Source organism: Cibotium barometz, chromosome 63 (genome assembly GCF_041138505.1).
Source record: "Cibotium barometz isolate CiBa-2024 chromosome 63, ASM4113850v1, whole genome shotgun sequence".
Lineage (NCBI taxonomy): Eukaryota > Viridiplantae > Streptophyta > Polypodiopsida > Cyatheales > Cibotiaceae > Cibotium > Cibotium barometz.
Genome location: NC_141108.1, coordinates 6118673 through 6128314, shown reverse-complemented (window position 1 = coordinate 6128314; position 9642 = coordinate 6118673). Strand labels below are relative to the sequence as shown.

Genomic DNA, 9642 nt, shown 5'->3' with positions numbered 1-9642 from the left:
TCCCACATGGGAACTTTTTGGGAGTTCTAGAATTTTTGTATAAAAGGTGGCTCATTTGAGAGCATGGACACATTGGGCAAACTCATGTTTTGAGCTCTCTTGAGACTAGCTCTCCCTCTTCTTCCATAGAGGTGCAAGCTCTTCTCACTCCCCATCTACATTGTTGTAAGTTCTATTCTTTTGTTTATTCAATGCAATGAGTTGATATTTGTTTCTCTTCTCTTGTCAATTCTCTAGTATGCATGTTTCTTATTGATAGCTTAAAGGATTGTGTGCATGCTAGGGAAATGAGTATTTGAGAATGAAGAATGCTTGATCTTGTGTAAGCAATAGCTAGGCTTTCTTCTTGTTTGGATGTATGGATGAGTGGAATGTGGAGTTGAGTGAGCAATAGCAAGATTGAGCTTGAGTGTGTGTTGAATCTATGTCAATAGTAGTAGTTTTCTTAGCACTCTCTCCATCAAATGGATAAGCTTTTGTGCACCGGTACGGGTTGAATCCCTAGCTCCGAAAGGGATGCAAATCCCATTGGATTGAGCTAAGTGTGGATCATACTACTCTTGCTACAAGTGAGAGAGTTTTCCGTCTCTCCAGGCGCCGAGAAAATTTAACATTAATTATGGAAAGTTTATTTCAAAATGGACATATTCTTGGCTCTCGGATGTATGCTAACAAGCACTACTAACTAGCATTGTCCGGGACAGCATTTTTTGTGCACGTTAACATGCTTCTACCGACGGCCCACGGGGGAGTGGGGGGACCATCCTTGATACCCCTTCCCGCCCCCTTCTTTGACTGAGGGTCCTCGGTGGCCCGTGTGGGAAGGGGGGGAGTGCCTAGCGATGATTGCTAGCATCTCAGAAAAGTAGAACCTCAAGAGCATTCATGATGCTTAAGGAATGATTATAAATACAAGGTGAGAATGAGGGTGTTTGTGATGGTTAAGGATGATTAACTACCCACTACAAGTGTGCACATAATTAAAATTTCTGAAGTGTTTGTCCATTTATACCCACAAAGAAAGAAGCTTGTAGAAAAGCATGTATGCATGAACACTTTAGGTGTTTTTACATTAAATAAATAAAATAATATTTTTTAACTAACCCACTACAAGTGTGCACATAATTAAAATTTCTGAAGTGTTTGTCCATTTATACCCACAAAGAAAGAAGCTTGTAGAAAAGCATGTATGCATGAACACTTTAGGTGTTTTTACATTAAATAAATAAAATAATATTTTTAAATGATCGATAAAAATTTAATAAAAGAAATCTACATCTCCCTGTTTCTCTCTCTCTCTCTCTCTCTCTCTCTCTCTCTCTCTCTCTCTCTCTCTCTCTCAAGCTCTCTCCCTCTCTGGCTCATTATCTCTCTGACTCTCTCTCTCTTTCTCCCTCTCTCATCTATTTTATTCTTGAGGGCCTCATAAGCATCTTCCTGAGCTTTGATTCTCTCTTCCAACCGGATAAGTCTTCTCGACTCCTGTATCAAACCTCGTGAGCTCGTGTCGGCTAGCCGCCGCTACACATACAACTCCTCCAAGAAATCTACGAGGCAATGAGCAGATAAAGCACGGTCCCTAGAGTCCCTCTAGTGACAACCATCCCTCCTCCCATGTCCGTGATGGCCTTAGGCCAGGCTCTCAATCTCGCTTGTTCCAGAAAAGTCTTAACTTGGAGAAAATTTCCTACTCATCGACAGCTTGACCATACATAGATTCAAGGATACAATTCATAGGTAAGGCCTAGTCCTATCCCGCAGGGGGAGCATGATCTTCTAAACATGAAATAAACTAGCAGGGGTTGCATGGCTTTATGTCAAACTTTCAAAGGTGTCACACATCTATGGGAGTCAGTTCTCTGCCCGAAGCAGATAGATGCTGGTTACCACAATAGTGAGTGTTTGATGGGCGAATGTAAGAAATGTGGTGTGAAAAAGCTAGAAACATGTTGCTTAGAGACACAAAGCCCAGGTAAGAATATCTTTGTAAAATTGTTTGCATATGTGGAGGCAACATATAAGCACGGAGACAAAAAAAAGAGAAAAGATCTTGTGACTAAAGAAATGCAGTGCTGGGAGTTTCTTCAACTCTTACAGACCAAGCTGAAGGTTTTTATCAAACATAAATATATCGCTCGAGGGCAAGCACAACAGCTCAAGGATTGTATTCTTAGATTTCCTGACGATGTGGTTGTGTCGGTTGTAGACTTTGCAGAAAACTATGCATTCAAGGAGCAAAATGAGATTCAATCCATGCATTGGCACTCAAGTCAAGTAACTATTTTTGTGCACATAACATACTACCGTAGGGAAGGGGAAGTAGTCAAGAAAATCCACTTCTTCATATCAAATGACAAAGTGCATGACACATTGTTTGTCCAACATTGTTTTATGTTGCATTGTGGCTGGTTACAGAGAGAAGGTGTCACTCCAAAACGTCACTCGGTCTGGTCAGATGGTGCTGCCTCACAGTTTAAGGCTGCTAGGCCTTTCTATTTTGTTGCAAGGTATGCTGGACTGACAAGAATGGAGATGAGCTGGTTCTTCTTTGGATCAGGACATGGCAAGGGAGAGCATGACGGTGCAGGCACAGTTGTTAAAAGATCGTTGACACATGAACAGCTAAAGCCTAATGGGGCCACTTTAAAGTGTGCTGCAGATGTGGTTGCCTATTGCCAAGCCAACCTATCAAAGGGAGCAGCTGCATCATATCCTCTAAAAGGGAATGTGCCCGTGTGTTTTGGGAGATCAAAGTAGGTGATGTAAACAAGGAGGTTAAATGGAATTGTGCCACGGTTGAGAAGTCTTGCACCTTGCATGCTTTTCGCGGTCACAACCGGCAGGATGAAACTGCCATTGCCACAAGACCATTGGCATGCTTTTGTGATGCATGCATGAACCATAGTTGGAATCGCTGCACTAACAAATCTCATGTGCAGCCTTGGGATTATCACATTATGATGCCATTGTCTGATGAAGTTGAGGATGAAGAAGACACTCCGACTGATGATGCCCTTGAAGGACAGATCATTGGATATGAAAAATTCATGTATGAAGGCCACCATGATGCATTAAGTAGTGCTTTGTGTGTTGATGACACTTTTGTAGTGAATCCGGATGTTACAACCAATGATGAGAATGTAGACTTTTACTTGGTAAAGTGCATTGTAGTAAAAGAAAAGGCAAAACAGGGTTACATTGATGAGTAGAACAATGTAATTGACAAAGGCTCTTATGTCGTGCAAGGACTGTATTACAAGCAAGTGGATGCATACACCTTCAAACTAGACTACAATCAACCTGTTGTTCACATACTTTCAAATCTTGTACGTTGTATCAAGATACCCATAAAACACATGCAAAAGAGAAGGCAAATGTACACAATCACCCCCGAAGATTATGAAGCAATCTATAACAGCATGCCATTCGGTTTTTGACATGAGCGTCATGGTCTTTTATTCTATTTTGTATCTTGTGTATGCTTACTACTACCACAGTATATGCTAATTGTGTACTAACAAGCTTCTACAAAGTGTGTTCTAGCTAGCATAAAGCGTATGCTAACTAGCATACAGTGCATCCTAACTAGCATATAAAGTATAAAAACTAGTATATAGTATAGGCTAACTAGCATATATTGTATGCTAACTCGCACAGTATATGTTAACTGTATACTAACTACCTAATTTATATTGTGTGCTTACTAGCATATAGCGTATGGTAACTAGCATACAGTATATGCCAACTAGCATATAGTGTATGCTAACTAGCACAGTATATGCTAACTGTATGCACACTAGCTACTATATAGCGTGTGCTTACTAGCATACAGTATATGCTAACTAGCATATAGTGTATGCTAACTACCGCAGTATATGATAATTGTTTACTAACAAGCTTCTACATAGTGTGTGCTAACTAGCATAAAGCATATGCTAACTAGCATACAGTATATGCTAGTTAGCATATACTATATGCTAACTAGCGCAAACAGTATATGCTAACTAGCATATACAGTATATGCTGACTAACAAGCTTCTACAAAGTGTGTGCTAGGTAGCATAAAGCGTATACTAACTAGTATACGCTTTATGCTACCTAGCACACAGTATATGCTAACTAGCATATACAGTATATGCTGACTAACAAGCTTCTACAAAGTGTGTGCTAACTAGCATAAAGTGTATGCTAACTAGCATATATAGTATGCTAACTAGTATATAGTATAGGCTAACTAGCATATATTGTATAGTATATAGTATAGGCTAACTAGTATATAGTATAGGCTAACTAGGATATATTGTATGCTAACTCGCACAGTACATGTTAACTGTATACTAACTACCTAATTTATATTGTGTGCTTACTAGCATATAGCGTATGCTAACTAGCACATACAGTATATGCCAACTAGCATATAGTGTATGCTAACTAGCATATAGGGTATGCTAACTAGCATAGTATATGCTAACTGTATACTGACTAGCTACTATATAGCGTGTGCTTACTAGCATACAGTATATGCTAACTAGCATATATTGTATGCTAACTACCACAGTATATGATAATTGTTTACTAACAAGCTTCTACATAGTGTGTGCTAACTAGCATAAAGCGTATGCTAACTAGCATACAGTATATGCTAGTTAGCATATAATGTATGCTAACTAGCAAACAGTATATGCTGACTAGCATATACAGTATATGCTAGCTAGCATATAGTGTATGCTAATAAGCACAGTATATGCTAACTGTATACTAACTAGCTGCTATATAGTGTGCTAACTAGCATACAGGATTATGCTAACTAGCATATAGTGTATGCTAACTACCACAGTATATGCTAACTGTATACTTGCTACTTTATAGTGTGTGCTACCTAACAAAAAACCCAATACATAATTCTGTAACACATAAAAATGGGATAGTAGAAGACAACTGTTGAAAAGATTATCTCATCATTAACTTCCAGCATCAAATAACATTACATAGGGTTTAATTTTACAATGAGTCACACCCGCCAAAAATCTTTAGGCCTCCTCAGAGGGCGTTTGTAGTGACCGGGCTTTTTTTCTCCCTCCTTTTTCTCTGCTTTCTCCTTTTCCTCTGCTTTTTCCTTTCTCTCTGCTTCTAGGTCGCCTCTCTGCTATTCCTTTTCTTTTCTTTCCCTCTCCAACCTAGCTTTCTCCTCTCTCTCTCTCTCTGCTTCTAGGTCAACTTCCTTTTGGTTGTGACGAAGTTCTGCTTGTCTCTCAGCCTCTAGCAATTGTTTGATAAATGCATCAGAGAAGTTATCAGAGCCTGTATCAAAGAAATTGTCAGCCACATACGCTGCCCGAACATCCGACTGCAGCCAAAGAAAAAGCCAGTCTTTCAAAGTTTCTATAAGAAACTATCTTCTCTCCTCAGCACTCTGGTCCTCTAGCTTCGGAGTAACGAGCCAAGCTTGTGCTGGGTTCTGAAACACTTTGTAGAGGCTATCATTAATCAGAAGCGTGTTCTGGGCGTTGTACGCCGGATTGTATTTCCAAAACAAGGCTAAATCTTTCATAAACACAGGTTTATTCAAGATCTGCCAGGGTTACGGACTGCAGTGCTCTTGCGCAAAAAAACCAGCAATCCTTGGCACCTGTAATTTAAAAACAGCCCTGCAAATATTCATGACTTTACGATGCATGCTTGTGCTCCAAATATACACACTGAAGAAGTGAAGGCACCAGTCCAAAAACATGTGGCTGTCCTTGCGAGACAGAACACCTGCTTATCCTCTACATTGTATTTTAACATTTCATCTGCATATACAGGGGGCTTTTCGCCGAAGCGAGTCTCTACCACCCTCTGCAAAAGACCATTGAGATCTAGTAAAAGAGCCCTTTTTTCATCACACAGTCGCTTAGGCACCCATATTGGGTCTGGAAGAGGATACCATTCAGCATATATAACCTCCCCTGATGGGTGAACATAATTTAGGCGCTCAAAAATTCTACGGGCACGCTGTGAATATCGTTCGAGCCGCTTTTCAATCTCCAATTTTTGTCTCCTTATTTGCCTGGTTTTGCGGACTCGCCATTTCCGTAATTTCTGCCAATCGCATGGCCGCATTTACATCAGGAAAGGCAATTAATGCTAGTTTCTCTTCCTCTGCAAAGAAACAGCGATAGAAGTGAAGAAGTTCATAGATTGGCAGAAAATTATAATGGACTACTGCTCAACATTATATTACACAAAGACATTTTCACCGGGAAAATAAAAAAATTTACATGATAGCCACAAGAGGCATTAGGTTTTCAAAATGGCATAGCCATAAGAGTGAAGGGCATAGGTATGGGAACACTAAGTAAAGGCTAAACAACTGAAAAGTGACAGTTGCCTGCTTACAGTACAGAATCTGGAAAAAAAGGAAAGGTCTTAACACAGTTTTTTGCAAGCTCTTGAGCGGGTGGCTTTCTTTTCACCTTTGGTGCTTTCAGCTTTATCCTCCATCTTCTTTGGGGAACCATAGCCGTTGCTTGCAGTTTCTTCAGGTACCTCTTCCGGGCCCACTTTTCTCTTTGCCTTAGCCTTTCACAAAAAACCCTCGAGAGGGCTGTTATCACCAACTTCATGCGGGTCCTCTATGCTGTTAGTCTTCAATGTTTCCCCTGATGCACTGGGACTAGCCATTGTCTGCTGAGAAGTTTTTACCGTGTCAGTTGCAGCAGGCATGGCATGCGCATGAGGAACCATGACAAAAAAATCATCTTCTTTTGATTTATTGCTAATGTCACTGCCTTCCTCTGTTGTTTTCATGCTTGCACTTTGCATTTGTTGGGATCCTGCATCTACTCCTTCATTCATTGTATCTAGCTCACCACCCTTCTCAGTCAAAGGGTTCTCAGTTGTTTGTAGCCTTTCCCTTACCTTTGGTGTCATGCACACTGCCCACATCATGTAGGGGCTTTGAGAGGCCTGCAACAAAAAAATCTTTGATTACACCCTTTATACGCATGTCATGTATGCTACATAGTATGTTTCATATGCTAACTATGTGTGCAGCTAGGCCAGTATGCTAATTAGCATTCCTGTGTATGCTAGCTAGCATAATCATATTTGCTAACTAGAATATCAAGTATGCTAACAAGCATACCAGGTATGCTAACTAATAAACCTTATAATCTCTAAGCAATTCAAGTGTACCCAAAAGCTTCTATGTACTTACTAGAGCACAGTATATGCTAATTAGCATATCCAACATGCTTAATAGCATATCAAGTATGCTAATTAGCATATCCAGTATGCTAGTTAGCATACAAGATATGCTAATTAGCATATCCAGTATACTAACCAGCATACTGGATATGCTAATTAGTATATCCTGTATGCTAACTATCATTCTAGCTAGCATATCTGGTATGCTAATAAGCATATCCAATATGCTAACTAGCATACCTAGTATGCTAACTAGTAGACCTTATAACCTCTAAGCTAATCCAATATGCTCCAAAATGCTTACTAGCATATAAAAATTGGTAATTAGCATATCCAACATGCTTAATAGCATATCAAGTATGCTAACTAGCATATTCAGTATGCTAATTAGCATAACCAGTATGCTAGTTAGCATACAGGATATGCTAATTAGCATATCCTGTATGCTAATTAGCATTTCAGATAGCAATCCAATATGCTAACTAGCATACTGGATATGCTAATTAGCATTCAATATGCTAACTCTGGTATGCTAATAAGCATACCCAATATGCTTACTAGCATATTGGGTATGCTAATTAGCATCCACTCATCCAACTAGCATATCCAGTGTGCTAGTTAGCATACTGGTTATGCTAATTAGCGTATCTTGTATGCTAGTTAGCGTATCCAGTATCCTAACTAGCATATCCATTGTGTTTATTAGCATTCTGGATACGCTTTTTAGCATATCCGGTATGCTAGTTAGCATGCTAGTTAACATATCCCGTATGCTAGTTAGCATACTGGATATGCTAGTAGGCCTACTTGATATGCTAATTAGCATATCCGGTATGCTTGTTAGCGTATTGGGTATGCTAACTAGCATATATGCTATGCTAGTTAGCATACAGAGTATGCTAAAGAGGATGCTAGTTAGTATATATGCTATGCTAGTTAGCATATCCGGTATGCTTGTTAGCGTATTGGGTATGCTAACTAGCATATATGCTATGCTAGTTATTAGCATACAGAGTATGCTAAAGAGGATGCTAGTTAGCATATATGCTATGCTAGTTAGTATACAGGGTATGCTTACTAGGATGCTAGTTAGCATACAGAGTGTGCTAAAGAGGATGCTAGTTAGCATGCAGGGTATGCTAACTAGCATATACGGTATATGCTAGTTAGCATCCTACTAGCATATCTAGTATGCTAACTAGTATACTGGATATGTTAATTAGCATATGCAATATGCTAACTATCATACTGTATATGCTAACTAGCATATCTAGTATGATAACTAGCATACCTGGCATGCTAATTAGCATATTCATTATGCTAACTAGCACACCTTTTATTCCCAATATGATCAAGCTTGCAGACTGTATATCCTGTATGATAGCTATCAAGCATACATTCAAGTATGGTTTCTTACCAATCTCTGGTGTGGTTGGATGTCGTTGTGTTGCAAGGTTGCACAACCATGCGGTAGGTATGCTTTTTTTGCAGAAGGGAGCCCTACATACGGTCCCAAGGGAGCATGTAGCAGCACAGAAGGTGATAATTATGCTCACAAGGGAGCTTGACCATTGCAAGGAATGGTTGGACCTCAAGGGGCAGACCACAACCAGTACACAGGTTTGTTCCGATGCTGTCTTGTACCTCTCTATCCTTCATAAAACTAGCAAGGGCTAGATTAGTTAGGGCAGTTTGAAGAAACGAGCCCTGCAGCTTGGACTACATGTGCATCAGAAGTTCAAGTTGGCTTTCAGAGTTCTGCACCTTGGATTTTGCAATTTCCACCTCAACCTACAAAACCAAGACAAAAAGAGCATGGTAAGTACATGAGTTACCTGAGCACATGTACCAAACATAAAGTGCAGAGATGAAACTTACGGACACTTACCAGTTTACAGGTTATGTCTATGTCACTATCTATGGGGTCATCTTCACGAAGAGGAAACCCCATAGCCTCTATGGTGTCTTTGGTTATCTCTATTCTGACTTCAAGCTCCATCTTTCACCGGGCATCCACATCATTGCTTTGCAATAGAGCCTGCAACTCCATCTTAGCTTGCAACCTCTGTCTCATGGCCGTGACAATAGGAGTGACCTTCGCATTTTTTGCATTCAAAGCCCTAGCAAGTTCCAGGCCCTCTTGCACATTGTTTAGATTCTGTTTCTCATAATGTAGCTGTGTTTTCATTTGAAGGACAGCTGCCTTCATGCACTGCCGTTCCTCCAACCCACAAAATGAAGAAGCTTCCATCTCCTATCGACTATCTTGATGAGGCTGAAGTGTGGCCTTGGTAGATTTGGCAGTACTCTTTCCTGCCAATGCCATGTTTTCCTCACAGATGTCAGCAGACTCATCCTCAACTTTTGAAGCTGGAAGCTGAAGATTGCATAGTCTCCACTTCTTAACATGGCCCTCATAATAGCCCTTCTCTCGAATATCCTGCAAGTACTGCA

General features: G+C 40.1%; 1 pseudogene; it reads right to left on the bottom strand.

Annotated features, from left to right (window-relative positions):
• Positions 1-6408: 6408 nt before the first annotated feature.
• LOC147603598 (uncharacterized) lies at positions 6409-9439 on the bottom strand (annotated as a pseudogene).
• Positions 9440-9642: the final 203 nt, after the last annotated feature.